Below are 7790 nucleotides of genomic sequence, written 5' to 3'. Positions count from 1 at the left end.
ACATTTTATATTATTTTTTATTCCTTTAGTCACATGGCCAACGATAACCAATAGCAACTTTCACTCTCCTATTAGACTGTCCTATTAGATTAGGTGGTCAATCCCATCACATGACAAACATAAACACATGATGCTCTACTAAACTAAATCTCATAACAAGGCTTATGGAGTACAGTTGTGAGAACAAAGACCCTGGAATTGGAAGACGAGCATCTTAACCACCAAGCTATTCAACTCCACACTAATAATACTATTATATAATTAATGCTTGCGGTACAACACATAGATAGTTCTGAAAAGAACTGTTGTTGTTGGATGAGAATATCTCGACGTTTCGGTTGACTTGCTTCAACCGTCTTCAGGAGAATAATATCTGCAGAGATCTCAAACAGGGAAATACTTATATGTTTGAGTGATACAAAAGCTAAAATTCACGGTCTGAATAGAAGGGCGGGGCGTGGCGTGTATAGCTTTCACTGGTAGGCTCAGCCTTTGTTTAGTTTTCAACCAATCAGCAGAAAGTCTCATCACTCAAACATATAAGTATTTCCCTGTTTGAGATCTCTGCAGATATTATTCTCCCAACAACAACAGTTCTTTTCAGAACTATCTACGTGGTGTACCGCAAGCATTAATTATATATTATACTTCGCCATGCAAACCTTCAAACAATAATACAATTATTATCATTTTATATATTTCATAAACTTTTCACTCAGAAAAATAGAGCAGTGAAGGATGATTGTGAGCCAACAGGTAAAATGCACCTCTAGTACAGTTCACTCTTTATAATTATTATACAAAAATTGAAATATATTAATACAAAATGCGTTTGTACAACAATCAATACATTACATTTTAAAAAGAATTTAAAAACGAGTTTAGAAACTACGATAAATATTGAGCACTTAAGGAAAAACAACGGTGACAAAAAGGAATAAGAGTAATCGTAATAGTAAATAATAGTAATAATATTATTTTTAAATACTAATTACTGTACTATCATTATTACTAATAATAATAATAACAACAATGATAATATTTCTATAATATAGCAAAATATATGTAACATACCTCCTCCATTAATGTAACAAAGATAGGGAAATCGCCAGACATTTCCTAGGCCTATAAAGTAGCCAAGAGCTGATAGGAAGAAGTCGCACTTTCCTGCCCATGATTGTCGGTCACTTTCCTTGCCCATGATGACTACGAAATAAAATTAATCTGCAAAGAAAAGAAACATTTCATTTCATTAACTTTTATTGTATACTGTACCTGCCAACTCTGTTGGCATCTGACAGAGACAAAGACAAAAAAAAATTTGTATAATAGTCTCTTGGAAATCGAGACGGACTCCCTGCAAGCAAACAAAATCTCCCGAAAAATAACTAAACTTCCAACAAATTCATAAAATTTGCATGTTTTTATTATTTGTCTAGCAGAATTCAGTGCCCATGGTTATTACCGTATCAATTGTAGCAAAATACATTTAGATGCGTTAATCAGCTCCCGCGGAAGTGATTTCTTCCAAATTTCTGTAAGACCATTGGTTTTTGTGAAACAAGATTTACAAGTAGGCTTACAGTACATCAAGGTCGCAAAGTCAATCCCCTTTGCAAACAAGTACAACACTAAAAAAGAATGATTCTATTTTATAGTCCTTTGAATAACTTTGTTAAAAAGCAAGAAAGCTTTGACTTTTGTCCTGAAGAAGTGATTGTTTGCTTGTGTGTAGGAAGCTTTTGTTAGCACATACCAACTAAGAAGCGATCTGGTAGTAAATCTTCCACACAATCACTTCTTGCGTCCGTAGACGACTTTGATTGTGTTTATTGAATATATACCATTTTTAAGCTCTATATAATCTGTTCGCCACTTGCTTTTAGATCTACTGTAATCTAAGTACTGGTTTCAATCTTTCCTTTTTCTTGATACCCAATCAATGTACAGATATAATAATATTGTTCTTCCTTTGGGTGCAGATAACATACACTTAAATGACAAATACAAAGCAAAAAATTAAACGAAATAAATATTATATGGAGAATTAAGTACAAGAAGCAAATTTAAATCAGATTTTAAAGCAAGTGAATGAATAGTGTTGTGAATATTTGATGGTAGGTTATCCCAAAGTTTGAAAGAACGATATTTTAAGTTCTTCTACCGGATTAATTTCGCCATTTTGGCAAGACCATTTAGAGCTTTTTTAGTTGCTTCTTGTATTTATGTTGTGATAATCATCAGTGCACTATCCCTGGTTATGTCACTTTGTAAGAAAACAGGGTAAAACCAGGTACTGCAAAAGCACGAGATTGTTCAAAAAACAATACTTAAGTGCTATTTACAGCGCTGTTAATCAGTATTGTATGGTCTTGTTTATTTATGTCTACTAATTAACAGTAATTAAAATCTCTTTTAGTTCTTTGTCTTAACACTAAGTTGTTTATAATCAATTAAGTCATTAATCATTATTAGATAAGGCAATCAACATTATCTAAAACAAGGTTGTTAGCCCGCTATTTATAAATAAGCAAACACACTGCCTTAATCTTTTTCTACTCTATATCAGTCCAATCCTTTTCCAGTCAGTATAGCTTGCACACACATTACTGTACTAAATATTAATGCTAAATTTATATTAATTTTGCAAACTACCAGCCTCACCCTTCTTCCGTTGCCTCTGGATAAACCTAACAATAAATCTTACATTAACCATTTTTTCACCTGCAAGGGTTAATTGACTTGTACAAAGACGCTTCTACTCCTCTCCATAAATGTGCTGGTACTCCAGCCAGCCAATCGCCCAGTAAAAATACTGTATCACATGATCGAACAAAGGCGGTAAAACCTCAATAGAAAGTTGTACATTTATGTGCATAAACTACTAACAATGAAATCAACTAGCAGTACTTCCTTGATGAATTTTACCTTATAAAGGCACAAGTTAAAAATTTAACTATAATAATAAATATTTTAATTGGGCACATTCCCAACCAACAAAATGGGCACTAATTTTGCGTTTAAAATTTTTGGTCATTTATTATATCATGTTCTTTGCTTTCTTAACATCACTTCATTTCACCTATCTTTTCTTTATATTTTCTTAATAAGAGCATTACAGTATTCTAAGTATTAGTAATGAAATGGATTTACGTTATCAATAGGCCTACTGTAGACAAGACAACTTCCATTTTATCGAGTTATATTTAAGTATTATATTTCTCTATCTATACACCTCACTAGAACGTGTTCAATGAAAAAGCCTGAAAAACCCTAGAGTGCGATTTATTGATTCAAAGTTAATGACAATGTTAAATTGGCATGTCTTTAAAATCAAATTCATTGCCTCAGTATTAATACATGAAAGCACTGCCCAAATTTTTCCAAAGAACTGTTAAGCACATATTGTCATGACATGCCCATATATGGTCACAATGTGATGTTATCATGACCACATAGGCATGTACATTTGAACACCACACTTTCACTTACACTTAAACAGTAGGCCCACATGCAATTACAAGCAATGCTATGTGGAGAGTACGGTATGTTACTATTGGCCTCCCAACTCAGCAAACATAAGTAGTGCTTGGCACACTCAAACAAATTCCAGAATGATTATAACTATTGCTGCAATGTTGCTCTTTGGTTAAGTATGTGTATTACAAAACTATATCAATCGTACCAGTATTATTTCTGTGCATATTTGTTTACGTTTACATAGGTACATCATACAAATGTCCTAATGTCAAATAACAGGGGCATGGACCGGTACACCATGGTAACCCCCTATTCATCTTGAAAGATGTAATGGGTTCTTTAAAGTTTATATTTTCTTATCCGAGAAGACTTGCTCCACCACCAGAACCAGGTTTTTTCCTTTTAATAAAAGTTCTCCCTCAAAATAAAGACCATGGGACCGAGCTTATTATGCCCACCCTTAATAGAAATGCCCCAAAACAGGGTGTTGTACTGAAATTCATTAGTTATTAAATTTCAAATATAAATTAAAAATACACCCTTAATATAAATTTCAGCCAGCACATCTAATGATATTCTTTAAAAATCAGTAACTCATTAAAAACTACATTCTTTTTACTTTTCCTTTTATCTTTTACATGGACTTCCGAGATCCTTTTCAAATGACAAATTTTGTTTTCATTTTTTAGGCGTGTTTACTTGATTTATTGGATGGTAGTGTACTGTTTGTCAAGTTTTTCTTGTTGAAATACTGAATTCTTAATCTTTTCTTTTAATTTTATATTTCATTCTCATCCAACAGCAAGTAACAAACAATATACAAAGTTTCTTTTGAGGCTAAAGAGTGAAGCTTGCTTATATTTCTTTGTGTGGAAATAAAACTTACATGACTATTATAGTTTTCACTTTAGATTGTTTTGGTTGTAAATCAAAAAACAAAAGTGAAATAATTAATGTACTGTACCAGTGATTGCATGAACTAATGCGACACTCATTTACACTAATAAGTTACGGCTCAAGCCCCTCAGGCTATGTTAATAATTATGTACTAAACAAATACGAGTAGAAATTTCCATCACTCAACACCAATCACAATTCCATGCCCAACTTGTCACATGATTTGGTACCAATTTTAAAAAGCAATTAAATTTCCGATTAGAAATCTAAAGAAACAAATTACTGTTAGTTCCTTATTTACAGTAGACGCAATATTTGCTCCATTGTGGTTTAAATGTGTTTTGCCTGAGAAGAAAGATATATTGCATCAAAAAGAAAAGAAATCTTAAAAATTGAAGATTGTATGGGACTTAAAATATTTATAACATAATTTTTTATTCTTTTATTTTATTTTTTTTTAAAATATATATTTTGCTATTGATTTCCAAAGAGTGTATAAAATTATGCAAATTATGGGTATCTTCCTTTTGAATGTAGACTTTTAATAAACCTTGTTTAGCGAATTCACCGCCCGCCAAAAATGATGATTTTGATTAAAAATAAAATATTATTTTTGCCAAATTACTGTATTGCCGCCACAAAAATTTGCCAATAATTTTTTTTTTTCATTTTCACCTCCATTTGGATGTGCTTGGCAAAACTATTTGCTATTTTAATAAGAAAGCAAAATGTTATTTTTATTTTTTTTTTTCGCCCTCAGCTGACGATCTTTAAAAAAAAATAAGTTCACGAAACAAGGTATAAAAAAGGTCTCTTATTATCAACTAAGGCTAGTTTCAGTGTTTTATTGTGTAAATTGGATGCAACAAAGAAAAAAAAAACACATTCAAAATTAAGGCATTGCATGTGAACATATGAATTCATTTGACTGAATTTGGAAAAATAACACATGGTAATTTTGTCCCAGACAACAACGAGAAAGAGCTGTCAGTGATAAATTATTGATCATAAAGACAATCCTGAATAAACAGCCAATCTGTGAGCTCAACATTAGTTATAATACCTCAATATGAATTGTAGGATTTAAGGCCAAATAAAATTAAATGCCAGTTTCACGTCCCCAACCTCATCAAATTTTGGAGCCTAATGAAAAAATTTACTATTTGCTATTTAAAAAAAAAAAACATTTATTTTTCCATGTACAATAAAAATAATGACTATCTGAAAGAACGATGTCAAGCCTAAAAAGAGGTGGAACATAAATGGCTGATATGTTACGACGATTCATTTTAATTCTTTAATGAAAAAAAAAACAAAAAAAAAAACCTGTTTTAACTATTTACCAGCATGTTTACTGCCATCAGTATATAGGATAGTGAAAAGCAAATAGTAAATACCCTCACCAAAAAATAATTTCAAATCCCAGATGTGAAACCAACATATTAATTTCATTTGGCCTAATAGGCTCCCAATCAATTATATTAATTATTAACAGTGGGGTGAATGAAATTATTAAAATGAAATTCCAATTAGAATACAGTATTATTTTTAATTTCTACCAACTGTATCCGCAAAACACTTCTTTCAGTGGATCAAGTTAAATAGGCATAAATAAGTGAGTTCATGAAGGTATCACATCATGACTATATATGGGCCGCATAGTACTACAGTGATTTTGTGAAAAGAAAATTTATACTGTGCAGTTTTCGGTTCTGGACTTTTGATACCTGAGCCAGCCAACAGCAGATTCGCTGTCAGCTGGACCTTCTGTGCCACTATAGACCGATCCACTTACAGTGATTAACCTCCCTCTGTAAACGCTACCTGGGGGATTTGGTATGGGGATTCTTACTCATGATCTACTACATACATATACATGCTGGGGGACCAAATGGTGGGGACCAAATGGTGGTGCCAATAAACGGCGTCCTTTCCTAATTGGATTTGTCTATAAGCATGTTTACTGTCCTTGAAAAACTTTTCAGGCTCCAGAAAAACTTTTGAAAAGTACTTCAGCAGAATTAGTGAGCTATTCAGACAATGTTTGGCATCTAATCAACTTTATCCAATGTTGTCTGTTGCTCACATTATTTACGATCAGTAGTTTAATACTATAGGGCCATGTGAGAAGAATGAAAGTAGATTACGAGCTGGTTACCGTTGGTTGATGGCAAGAAAATGGTTTACATAAAAAGGAGAAATTCAACAAATAGATCTTTGTGGTATGGCCCAATGGTTTCAAAAGCATGTCATTCTTCTTTAACATGATGGAAATTTCCAAGAAAAATGTTTATATTTCAACTATTAAAAAAGACCCCCTGAATTTCAAGGACTTGTAAATTGTTTATTGATATTTCATTAAAAAAAAAAAGATTATGTACAGTATGAATCATTAAATCAAGGTAAATAAAATAAACTAAATACAATTAAAAAATTAAAAAAAAAATATATTTAAGTTAATCAATTAAAGATGTCTCTGAGACATAATTAGCATATTAGATGCAGGTTAAACTTGTTACTGTTCAGAACAGGAAACAGAGTTTCAATGGGTATTGAGCAGATATGGCTATGTTGGCTATAGGGGTGTCCCCACCCCATTGGAAATGTTGGAACCAAAATAAATAACACTCAAGTTAAAAATCACTTAACTTAATCATTGAGCCACCAAACCAACTATTTACTTTTGCACCCCGTCAGCCATCCCCATCTCCTTCATTTCAAGACTCCTAGACACACACTGCTTAAAATTAAGTTAGGAACCTAACGCCTCCACTTCTGTAATAGTGATTTATATATATATATATTTTTCCCTCATCACATATATTTTTTCCCTCATCAGAATGTAAATCTAAGATTTTTCCGTAATGTGCTTTACCAACTGAGCCATGAGACTAAGCTGGTGTGCTCAGGGGCGGAATTAAAGGGGAAAGGGGACCTAAATCTCCCTAGATTTTACCAACTACACATATATTTTTTTAATGACTATGAAATAGCAGCCTAGTATGTTGGCCAAATTTTATTGATTTATAAACTACAGCATTTTACACAGGTACACGAGGAACCATACAGATGGGATTGGATTGAATTGAATTTAAATTTGGTGTAAACACCAAACACCAAGGATAGCCCATGAAAGTCTATAAGAAGACTTTTTCCAGTGGGATCCTTCGCTGGTGGTGATTGGACAGTACACCGGGAGACAATCCCCTACTCTTTCCCGAAGAGTGTACTGCGTTCTTTAACATGCACATGGGCCATAAATGCACACGGGACCAACGGCTTAAACGTCTCATCCGAAAGACGGTGCGTTATTGTAACTTGTATTTCAGCCCTCCAGCTGAAACACAAAGAGAGGCAGCGATGGGAATTGAACCAGGGACCTAGAGATCTCCATGGTTTAGATTAAAACAGTG

Source organism: Anneissia japonica, unplaced genomic scaffold (assembly GCF_011630105.1).
Source record: "Anneissia japonica isolate Jap-2015-1 unplaced genomic scaffold, ASM1163010v1 scaffold172582_len1462937_cov174, whole genome shotgun sequence".
Classification (NCBI taxonomy): Eukaryota; Metazoa; Echinodermata; class Crinoidea; order Comatulida; family Comatulidae; genus Anneissia; species Anneissia japonica.
This window is presented reverse-complemented; position numbering follows the sequence as displayed.